The sequence below is a fragment of the Furipterus horrens genome, unplaced genomic scaffold (assembly GCF_987537825.1).
Source record: "Furipterus horrens unplaced genomic scaffold, mFurHor1.1.pri manual_scaffold_4, whole genome shotgun sequence".
In the NCBI taxonomy this organism is placed as follows: Eukaryota; Metazoa; Chordata; class Mammalia; order Chiroptera; family Furipteridae; genus Furipterus; species Furipterus horrens.
In genome coordinates this window covers 197,425,574-197,437,901 of record NW_028327174.1, presented here as the reverse complement: position 1 = coordinate 197,437,901, position 12,328 = coordinate 197,425,574, and the positions used below count along the sequence as shown (strand labels likewise).

The following is a 12,328-nucleotide window of genomic DNA, read 5'->3' as shown; positions in this document are numbered from 1 at the left end:
AAATGTTAGCTCTCCCTTTTCCTATAACAGACAAGCAACAAGAGCAACTACAAAAAAAACCTCTGCAGGCTACAAAGGTCAGTCACCCTTTTCACACAAGCCTCGAATTCTGGGGAGTCCATGCTGGAGGGGTACTAGCAATGGGGGAATGAATAGGCAGCAGTAAGAGAGGGGAAAGGGGGGTGCTCCCCCATACACCTCAGCATAATAAACTTCCTACCAGAGGAGAACAAAACCCAGACCAAGCGCTCCTGTCTGCCACACACCTGCCAGGCTACTACTCTGCATCAGGAGCTGATATTACCTACTTACTTGTCCCTCCTCACTCCTGCTCCAACACAGCCACTTGCATGACAATGCACTGGGCCTAGAATCTGTAGGAGACCTGAGTTTACATCCTACCTGTATCTATATTTATAATAGCAGCCGTTTATGGAGATTTCATTACGAACCAGCTATTGTATTGAGAACTTTACATGTATTATCTCATTTACATAAGACATAGTTTTACTAATGTAGAAACTGAGGTCAGAAAGTTAATGTAATTTGCCTGAGACCACACAGCCTTCCCTGTGCTTTTTCCGCTATGCCTTATCTAGCAAGAACTGTTTTTATTTAATACTCTTTAATTTAAAAAATATTAAAAATTGTTTACTCAATTTTATTTCTTTTCCATTGTATTAAATGGCTAGGGCTATAAAAGTACATTCTATCTTTTTATTGCAAAATATTTTGGCTCTTTTATGGTTAAAATATGAGCTAGCCCAAGAATCCAAACCATTTTCTTTCTTTTTAGGAAATAAATTCCAAATTCCTAACAGTTGTCTTGAAAACCAACTTTTGAAACACAACCCATTTCTAATGGGAGAACAGAACAAACAGAAATTCAGTTTCCATAGTATTTGAAATAATTTAAAACAGATTCATTTGTCAAGTACCATTTTTTTTCATTTGAGGCTGTGAAAAACTTTATTGCCATAATGCACTGACACCCTCACGGTTTGGCTTTGCCCTTTCCAGTCTATGCACGATAGACTGATAGCTACTCATGACAGTCACAGAGAGGTTCATCTGCAGAAGGATATAACCCGTCAGCCTCGCGGCCACAGTACACAGAAAACAGACGACGCCGTTCATCCCCCTAAAACATGTGCTGAGGGGTGGTTCTAAATGACCACAGAGGATGTTTTTTAGTTAAAGATGTTTTTCTTTAAAATTCTCTCATTAAAAAAAAGTGTTAGGTGTACAACTAATAGGTTCTTTCATAAGCCCCATGGAAAGCCTTTGGCAGATTTTAAAACACTGACAACCCAACTCTGCAACCGTCTCCCATCAGCAGCACTGAAAGGTGGAGCCATTTACCAGGCAGCATCCCAGAATGAATACTCAAGAGCACTCTTTAATAAACAATAATGGACCAGATATTTTTGTCGAGATAAGTGTCATGTGAATCTGATTCCTGTAACTGAAAACATCAAAATTTATTCAGTGTCCTATAGACAAGCCTTTTGTTTCATAAAAACCCTTATTTATTCAAACACCATTCCCTACCAAATCCATACCCCAATTTTCTTTTCTTTTTATAAATCCAGAAATTGTCACTGAATTAATTTAAAATGGAAATACCTGGCCTCAAATGGTATGCTACCCGTTTGATATACATAATTAATTTTCACTAAAAATGAACCACGTACATTTTAGAATAAAAAATACACCAAGGGTAGGTCTGCTCAGAGACTAAGGACAGACACAGCCCCACGTGCCACGCCCTCGCCAGCCAACCATGCCCCTCTGGCTCTCACCTTCATGGAGCCTACAGAAACCTAGGGGCCAGGGCCGCTAGCACACTACTTTGCTGGAGGGCAGAGCCTCCGGTCCCTTTTTCTTCTGGAACCTTTACAAGGCTCTGTACGCACAACATACCCAGTAAGAACACTGGCTGAATGGGTGACAAATTACATTATTGAACACTCATGATATGCCAGGCCTTGAACTAGGCATTCTACATACATATATGATCTCATTTATCCCTCAAAGCTCTGAAGAAATTATCATAATCCTAATTTTACAAGTCAAGAAATGGAAACTTCAGGTTAAATAATTAATTCAAGGTCTGAGCTTTTTTTTTTTTTTTTTTTTAATACCTTCCTATACTAAATACGTACGATCATCCGGAGTCAAAGTCCCAATTTCTCAAAATAAGTAATATGAAATGATAGTAGTACTGCTGCCTAAATGGAACACAAGTAACACAACAGTTTTGGTTAAAAAATCCTGGAGTGCCTGCAGGGTAATGATCTAAATATCTAACTTTAGGAAAAAAACTATTTATAGTACTTCACAACTTTTCTCCCTGATAAGGTAGCCCAGTAGCTCTTTGATCTCCTTCCACTCCTGGGCTCTGAGCTTTGCTAGGGCAAGTCACAGGCCCAGGCCATTGGCTGGTTCTGCCAATGAGTCTACCCTTTGGCTCATCTCAGGCCAGACCATTCATTCTCCACACATTTAGAGTGCCCAGCAGGCACTGTGTTCCCAAAAAGCAGACCCTGACTCACTTTCGATACCTCAAATGCAATTTTACCCTCATCCCCATTCTGTCCGTGACCATGTGTTCTCCCGTAAGAACAGCAGTAAACATATATATAGTGATATTAAGTACCAAGCCCTGTTCTAAGCACTCCACATACATTAACTTGTTAAATCCTCATAAAATCCAATGAGATAGGTTCCATTTCCCTCTATATATTTTTAAAAAGGTAGTACATAAAATATGGCTGAGAATGAGTATCTGGAAAAAAGATATATTAAGAAACATCTGCAAAAAATATATGACACTGTTAATTGCCTTGGAGGATTGGGACTAAGGCTCTTGAGAGAGAAGGAAAACCCGAAAGAACCAACTTTTGGGTTTGTTGAGCTATACTGTGTTTCTTTTAAATTTCATTAATTTCTGTATTTATCTTTACTATATTTTTCCACTTTTTTGGTTTAATTTATTGTGCTTTAATAGCTTGAAATGGACCCTTTATTGACTAATTGTTGACCTCCCCATACGAGCTATGTAATACATACACACATCCATGTATATGTTTAATATGTTTAAAGCTATAAATTTCCTTTAATGCATGGCTTTTGCTGCGTCCCATGAATTTTGATAGGCTGTATTTTCATTATGACTCAGTTAAAATATTTTCCAATTTCCACTGTGGTTTCATTAACCTATGAGGTATTAAGAAATACAGGGCCCTGGCTGGTGTGGCTCAGTGAATTGAGCATTAGCCTGGAACCAAAGGGTCACCGGTTCAATTCCCAGTCAGGCATATGCCTGGGTTGTGGGCCAGGCCCCTAGTTGGTGGCGCATCAGAGGCAACCACACATTGATGTTTCTCTCCCTCTCTTTCTCCCTCCCTTCCTCTCTCTCTCAAAATAAATAAATAAATAATCTAAGCAATACAGGGATGGGCAACAGTAGGCTTATAGTTGTCAGTATACAAAGCACTGTTTACTCTTATATTATTAGTAGTAATTATTGCATTATTTTATATACAAATACTGTAAACCTACTTTTACCAGCCCCTGTATATTGTTTCATTTTCGAACATCTTTTTGTCATTGATTTTTAGTTTGTCCACTGTAGTCAGAAAACATACTCTGTTTTAAATTATTTAAAATTTATTGAGAGGTACTTTACATGACCCAGAACATAACTTTTCTGCAAATGCTTAAAAAGAATATGTAATTTGCACTTGTTGGGTCCAGTGTTATATATATGTCCATTAAGTGGTTTGCTAATCATGATGACCAAATCTTCTATATCTGTGCTATTCAAAGTGTGGTCTGAAAAAGCCAGGATCAGCATTTCCCAGCCAGCTACAAATTGTTAGGCCCCACTGCAGACTCTTTGAACTAGAACCTTTGGGAATAGGGCCCAGGAATCTGTGTTTCAACAAGCTCTCCAAATCATTCTCATACATGGTAAAATTTAAGAAGCATTGTTCTACAGCACTACTGATTGTGTGTGTGTATGTGTTTGTGGTCTGTTAGAGAAAGGTATAAAAATCTACAGTGATTTTGGATTTATCTCTTTTTCTTTGAATTTTATAAGTTTTTGCTTTATGTTTATGAGCTTCTGCTAATAGGTTCATATAAATATAGAACTGCTGTGTCATCATTATTTAGTGCCTCTCTTTATCTCTAATAAAATGTTTTGCCTTGAAGTGTTCATTATCTGATAGAATAGAGAAACACCAACTTTCTTTTGGTTACTCTATGCATGTTACATTTTTTCCCATACTGTTATTTTCATTCTTTCTGTGTCCTTATGTTTTAGATGTGTCTCTTAGAGGACACGTATAAGTAAGTTTCACTTTTATAACTTGTCTGACAATATTTGCCTATTACTTATAGCAGTCAATTCATTTCCATTTAACGTAAGCACTGATATACATGGATACGAATCTATTATCTTAGTAAATCCTACTTGTCCCATTCACTGTGATCTTTTATCCTTACCTTTTTTGCCTTCTTTTAGATTACTTATTTTAAAAAATTATTCCATATTTCCTTCTTTATTAGTTAGGAAGTTACATATTCTTTCAGTATTCTTTAAGTAACTAACCTAGAGATTATACATTCTTAACTATCAAAGTCTAACACTAACTGGCATGGTATATTAATTGGTACTTTTACCACCTTTTGCAGAAAACTCAAGAGGATTAGAACACCATCCTCTCCTCCTAACTTACAAGGCATTATCATTGTGTATTTTAATTCAATAGAAATTGTAAACCCAACGGACTTTATAATTTTAAACAGCCAATCAATATTCATTTAGATTCACATACACATTGCTTTTCTTTGCTTGTCTTTTCTTCCCTGCATCTCCCACCTTCTCTCTGGAAACTTTTTACTTCTTTCTGAATAATACTTTTTATATTTGCTTTAGGGAAAAAAATGGAAAATATTCTTTCCATTTTTTTAAACAGAAAATATCTTTATTTCACTTCCACTATCAAAGGGCAATTTTGGCACATATGGAATTCTAGATTGACATTTAATTTATTTCATTTCTTTAAAAATATCATTCCACAATTTTGTGGCCTTATTGTTTTCATTTAAAAAATTAGTAGTGAGACTTGTGGCCAAAATGGAGGCCTAGACGACACGCTGCATCTCTCTCCACAACTAAGAGAGAATAAGAAAGAATAAAACTACCTCAAAACTAGAGACAACCAGAAGTTCCAGAAAATCGAGCTGCATGGAAGTCCAACAAACAAAGATATAAAGAAGAAATACTCATCCAGACAGGTGCGACAGTTCTACCTAAGACATAGAGGCAAACAAACACAGGAATCTGTCAAGATGAGGAGACAGAGAAGTATGGCCCAAAAGAGGAAATGGATCAAGGTTCCAGTGGGAGAACTAATCGATGAGAAGATAGCCAACCTAACAGATGTAGAGTTCAAAACCCTGGTGATAAAGATGCCCACAGACTTGGCAGATATGCTTAAGTATGGCAGACACATAAAGGAAGAAGTGAAGGCTATGCTAAATGAAATGAAGGAAAATCCACACAAAACCAATGGTGAAGAGAAGGAAACTGGGATTCAAATCAATGATTTGGAACATAAGGAAGAAAAAAACAGTCAACCAGTACAGGAGGCAGAAACAAGAATTGAAAAAAATGAGGAAAGGTTTAGGAACCTCTAGGACAATTTTAAACATGCCAACACCCGAATCACAGGGATGCCAGAAGGAGAAGAAGAGCAAGAAATCGAAAGCTTATGTGAAAAAATAATGAAGGAAAATTTCCCAAATTTGACAATGGAAATAAGACATACAAATCAAGGAAACACAGAGAGTCCCAAACAAGCTACACCCAAAGAGGACCACACCAAGACACATTATAATTAAAATGCCAAAGGTTAAAGATAGAGAATCTTAAAAGCAGCAAGGGAAAAGCAGAGAGTTACTTACAAAGGGGTGTCTATAAGACTATCAGCTGATTTCTCAAGAGAAACTTTGCAGGCAAGAAGGGACTGACAAGAAGTATTCAATGTGATGAAAAGCAAGGACCTACAACCAAGACTACTCTATCCAGCAAAGCTATCATTTAGAATGGAAGGGCAGATAAAGTGCTTCCCAGACAAGGTAAAGCTAAAGGAGTTCATCATCAGCAAGCCATTATTATACGAAACGTTAAAGGGACTTATTTAAGAAAAAGAGGATCAACACTATGAACATTAAAATGACATCAAACTCACAACTATCAACAACTAAATCTAAAAAATAAACACAAAATCCAACTAAGCAAACAACCAGAACAGGAACAGAATCAGAGATGTGGGGATCATTTGCAGGGTTATCAGCTAGGAGGGGGAAAGAGGAGAAATGGGGAAATGGTACAGGGACTAAGAAGCATAATTGGTTGGTACAAAATAGACAGGGGGAAGTTAAGAATAATATAGAAAAGGGTGAAGCCAAAGAACTTATATGCGTAACCCATGGACATGAACTAAGGGGGGGTGGGACTGCTGGAGGTAAGGGGTGTACTGGGAAGAGTGAAGCTGAGGGAAAAGAGTTGGGACTACTGTAACAACATAATAAAATATACTTTAAAAAAATAAAAAATAAAAAATTAGTAGTTGATCTATTTGCTGCTTCTTTGAAGGCTACCTCATTTCCCCCCTCTGATGACTTTTGTTTTGACTATGTTCAGTGAACACTTCTATTTATTAATTCTGTTTGGAGACTGCAGTTTTTCATGACTTCATGATTTGGAATCTTCCATCAATTGGGGAATGTTGTCAGCCTTTCCATTTTAAGTACTACTTCTGACCCACTCTTATGTTTGCTTCGGGGACTCTAATTACATTTATTGCAGACTTTTTACTCAATATCCCTTACTCTCTCTCTCATGATTTTCTATACTATTATCTCCCCATTCTTCAGTATGATTATTTTATGACCCATTTCCCAGTTCACCAATTCTCCCTTCAACTATGTCTGATCTGCTTTTAAACCTGTACACTGAATTCTTAACTTAGTTTTCTATTTTTGGTTCTAAAATTCCCATTTACCTTTTTTATGTTTTCCAGTTCTCTGACAAAACTTCCATAATCGCCTTTTATTTTCTTGGATATATTAAGCATAGTTATTTTATTTATTTATTTATTTTTATTTTTTATTTTTTTAAGCATAGTTATTTTACATCTAATATCAGATCCTTCTATTTTCTAGATTTCTGTGGATCTGTTTCTACTGTCTGTTGATTGTGCTGGTTTCAATCACATCTTCTTGTATGTCTGTCTTTTTTCTAGAATGACAAAAAAATTCTATTTGCTTGGTCCAGGTACCTACAGGTACTAGCAAACCAGTTTCAATGACTGAGGTAATGTAGAGCAAGCAGATTTACAGTCTCTTTGAGGGTCTGTGTCCTTCCAATGCACCCTTGCTACTAGAATGTAGCCCTAGAGGTTTAAGTCTTAACCTAAAGCAAGAGAAGTAAAGTAGCCTCCCTCGGTATGTCCCAGACACCTAGACACCAGTTCCTACCCTCTCAGCCCTGCCAAATTGTCAAAAGCACTGCTTAATCTCTCTTAGCCACCCTCTCAAAATTGACAAATGACCCAGGGAAAAGTCATTTCTCCTGGCCTTATTTCCTTCTTATCTGCAAATTCCATGGGCAACATCGTCCATTCCCAGGGCCTCAACTATGAACTTAAGTGGATGACTCCCAAGCTACATCATTAACCTTGAACTTTGTCCTAAATTATGTTTCCAAACTGATCACTTCCCAATTGGGCAAATCTGTCATAACTATTACAAACCTTCACTTTCCCCTCCATCAAAGCAGCATTTCCTCATGTGTTTTCTATATCAGCTATTAATATCATCATCTTCAATTATCTAGACTAAAAACCTCATCTATCTTCTATGACATTTTCCTCCTCAAATTCAAATCCAATTATTTACCCAATCTCCAAAATTTCAGTTTTACCAAAAAAAAAAAAAAACTTCTCAAATTCATCTGTTTCCTACTGTCAGTGGCCTAATTTGAATCTTCACCATTTCTTGCCTGAGTTAGACGAATAATCTATGCAGTCACTCTCATTCTCACGGTTTCCCCCAAATTAATCTTACATGTTGGTGCTAGGATTCTCTTTCAATCTGATCATATACCTCAACCCAGAAATCTTATCTTCCATAATTCATTTCATAGCACTTCTTACCATATAATAATTATGTAGTTATTATTTATAATTTTATATATATATATATATATATATATATATATATAAATTATCCTTCTCTCCCCATTAGAATAAGCTCCACAAGGACAGAATCTCTATTGAATTCACTGTTATATGCAGCACAGTAACCAGACATCACTAGGTTCCATAAATACTGTTGAATTAATTAATCAGTGCAAAATACACATGTAAGCTGCTCAACCTCCTAATTGCAGGCATAACTGCAGACATCTAAACATCACAATTGCAGACCTTCCCCAAATCGAGCTCAAGCTTTACTTTTTACCTAAAGCAATTCTTCAGCAAACAGTGAGTGTCTACATGTTGCATACTGTGCTAGGCGTTAGGAATATAGTACTGCATAAGACTGCACTACATGGACCTCACCATCTTTTAGGGGAACAACATTAAACAATTCATTATTTAGTTATGATTGTAGTAAGGACTATTAAAAATCTATGAGAATATATATAATGGAGGATATGAACTGGGAGTACAAAAAGAGCTTTCTTGAAGAACTGATGTTTGAAAAGAGCTTTGCAATAATAATTAATAAGTCATCTATATGTTTGCATAGGGAGGATAGGGTTAGGCCATTCTAGGCAGAAGAAAGAGCATAATAATAATAATTATTATTATATCTTCTGCTTTACATATATCATCAATACAAAATTCCCATAACCCTATGGAATACATGTTGTTTTTATCCAAATTATATATATGAGGAAATGAGGCACAGTGAGGTTAAATGACTTGCCCAAGGTCACAGAGCTAATAACCTGGAAGAATTTCCTTATCCTCTGAATAGAATAAACCCCCTCCTTATACCATATTCCAAAATAGCACCCACATGCAACTGTGTAGTCACCCAGATAACTTTTGTGTCCTGTCAGTAACATGTTTGTCTGTCTCCTCCAAGAAATTTGACATTTCTAAGGGTAAAGAACCTGGTACAGAACCTATCTTATTCAGCTTTATTGCCACAGTGCCAAGCATAATGCCTCGTAAACAGTAGGCACTCAGTGCTTGTTGAATGAATTAGAAAAACAGCCAAAAGTCTTGAAAAATAACTTTGGCTGGATTAAATTAACCTACTTATGCTGTTTGTAGTTTCTACTCTCAAAATCCATACTCACTTTAGAGAAGTAATATGCTCTCCACACAGCTGACAGAGGAGTCAGGGGAAGAGAAGAAAAACCAAAGACAAAGACAAAAAAAGCACGTCTCTGGAGGATCCCAGCCATCCTGGGTGGAAGTACCACACAGTCAACATAAGGGGGATGCCAGGAGGCTCGAACTTGTAGCCTGTCCTGATCTCGTGTCTTTGCCCTTCAGGCCATACTGTATATACGCCTCTCTGCCCACTCTCACCCTGCTCTGGGCCCCAGGAGGCAGAGCTGTATGCCCTCAGGCTTCTGGCCAAAGGAAGTCATTGGTAGGAGATAAGAAGAGAGGAGAATAAGGCCAGAGTATTTGTGCCCCTGATTCCCTCACTGTAATACTGCCTTTGCCTAAGGTCTCAGTTACTGTCCTCCACACACTTTCTATGTCTTGGTTAGGTGACAGAACCAAGCAGTACACTGGTATCATCCTTTGCGGTTTCCCTCACTCCCACACTTCTGTCAACACTTTATTAAACTCTCCTCAAGTTATTCTAATTGGAGTGTGCCATCTGTTTTCTGCTGAGACCCTGACTAATATATTGGCCTATTGGTCTGACATGCCTCACAGAAGCAAGGCAATGGAAAGGTGAGATGCAACGATCAGGGAGGGACATGCGTAAGGGGAGACGGATGGGAACACTCAAAAGGAAGGAGTAGGCAAAGGGAGGCGCGGGTATAAAAAAAACTGGAGAGGCCGTGGCTCCGATTATGGCTTCTTCTAAGGTATAGGAAAACTGAGAAACACCACATCCGGGGTGGAAATAGTCTCTGTCTAGCCTTGGATTGGATATCACATAAAACAAGTGTTAGAGAGTCCCTTTTAAAAAGTTAATTCTAAAATAAATATAATACCTTGACGTCACTGGAACAAGCTCATCATTGCACTGACTGTAGAGACCAACAATAACAACAACAACAAAGTCAAAGGCTTCCCCTGTTTCCTCTAAGTCCTGCAGATACGCCTCATCTGTACGCAGCGCTACAGCGTCCTCAAAGCTCCCATCTCTTCACAACCTGCTCCTTTGTTCTTTGCACACCGTTTAATGACATCCCGGCTCCACTAGGACACACAATCAGAGCCTTTACAGAACAGAGGGTCTGTAGCCTTCTTTTAAGACAGTGTGAAAGAACCACTTTTAACAAAACAGCTGCCATTTTCCTTCAACTGGTCTCCAGTTCACCAGTTGCATCCTTACAGTAAAAGCTGCTCCCGCCTTCTATCTACTGCCAAAGTAGCTGAAAAGGCCTTTATGGATCGCTGAAAAGGATACTGTCATTTGATAGTCATCTTTTTTCCTCTGCTCTAATTATTATTTTAACAGGCTTCTTCTTATTTTAATACATTTTTTTAATAAGGAAATCTTACTTACAAATTTTAATTAGCTTACTGAATATTCACTGCTTTGGAATAAGTAGTTTAATGAGTAAGGAGACCTCAGACTACTAACTAGCCTGGAGTCTCTGAAGCAGCTGGGGGGAAATGATGCAGCCTAAGTGATATAAGCCCTGGCCTGTGCCTCAAACACCAGGACTCTGCAGCTGAGGCTTTGGGGATAGAGGAATCATACTGCCTCTTGCAGGAAAAAAAGTAAAAATCCAGTTTCTTCCTTATTATCAAGAACCTCTAGCATTCCTGAAGGCCTGTGTCGCTTGTCAAATCTTTAATTTCTCTGAACATTAGTCTCCTCATCAGTAATGGTTAGGGACTTTCCTTCACACCAGACTTATAACACTGGGTCTTGCGTACCACTTTAAAGGCTCTAAAATATGTTAGTTGAATGAATAAATGAATGAATGTGTGAATGAATCTTAATGTTGCCAACTAACCTCTTCAGCATTTCAGATTCTTATCTGTTTAAAAAAAAATCAACCTCTTCTTTACAGTATGTTTCAATTAGAGAAGCAGTGAAGAATAAGTTAGTATTTTTCATTCTAAAAAACACCTAGCACAGAAAGTAGGGCCAGAGTTATTTAAATTCCAAATTGGAATCAGGAGAACAGTGAAGTTTTTTGTGACTTGCTAACTTGAATAATCAGTACAAGTTAGCTCTTTTCCCAAAAGCAAAAGCATATTAATATCTGCTCTACTAACTAAGAATATGTGACAATTTAAGTATGATTCTCAGTGCTTGTGGCATTAGAAATAATTTCTCCTTTTGTTATTTTCAGGGTGTTATGTAAAAGGGGAACTCCAGCTTAAGCAAACCAAACCTCAGGAAATCAGAGATTTCAAATTCTGAGATCTGCCTATAATTCCACGTTAAGGATATTTATACTTATACTAAGCACAAATGAATGTAGGACTAATATACATTGCAAGGTTTTTTCTTACCTGTGCCTATTATATCGTAATATATAGCCCATTTTAACAACTACAGTAAATATTAACTTAATATGTCCAAAACCAAACATTTGATCTTTCTCTTCCCAAAACCTGCCCCAACACACTTCATGACAATTACATCCTTCATTGTTCAAGTCAAAAATCAGAGTCACCCTTTACTCTCCTTCTCTTACATGCTACATCTAATCTATCAATAAACCCCCTCAGCTACCCCTTCGCAATGATCTGAAATCCAGCAACCTCGTATCACCTTTACTAGTCACACCCTGCACCCAGGCACCGTCATCTTACTCTGTGATAGGCAGTGGCCCCCTAACTGCTGTCTCTGCTTCCCGCTGCTTCCAGGGTCTGTTGTCAGTGTAGCTGCCATGGTGATTCTGTTAAAACTGAAGTCAGACCATGTGACTCCTCGGCTTTCCTTAAACGCCAGAGTCACTCCCATTTGGACCTCTCTACCACTTTTGCCACCTGCTCAGACCACTCCTACCTGAGGGCACTTGGACTCACTGTTCCCTCTGTCCGAAACGTTCTTCACCAATGGCTCACATGGCTTGCTCATTCATCTCCTT

At 37.8% G+C, this 12,328-nt stretch overlaps 1 protein-coding gene across 2 annotated transcripts in view; it reads right to left on the bottom strand.

Annotated features, from left to right (window-relative positions):
* Nucleotides 1–12,328, bottom strand: part of PBX3 (PBX homeobox 3) — a 197,670-nt gene that overhangs the window by 16,338 nt on the left and 169,004 nt on the right. The gene's annotated exons all lie outside the window — the stretch shown is intronic.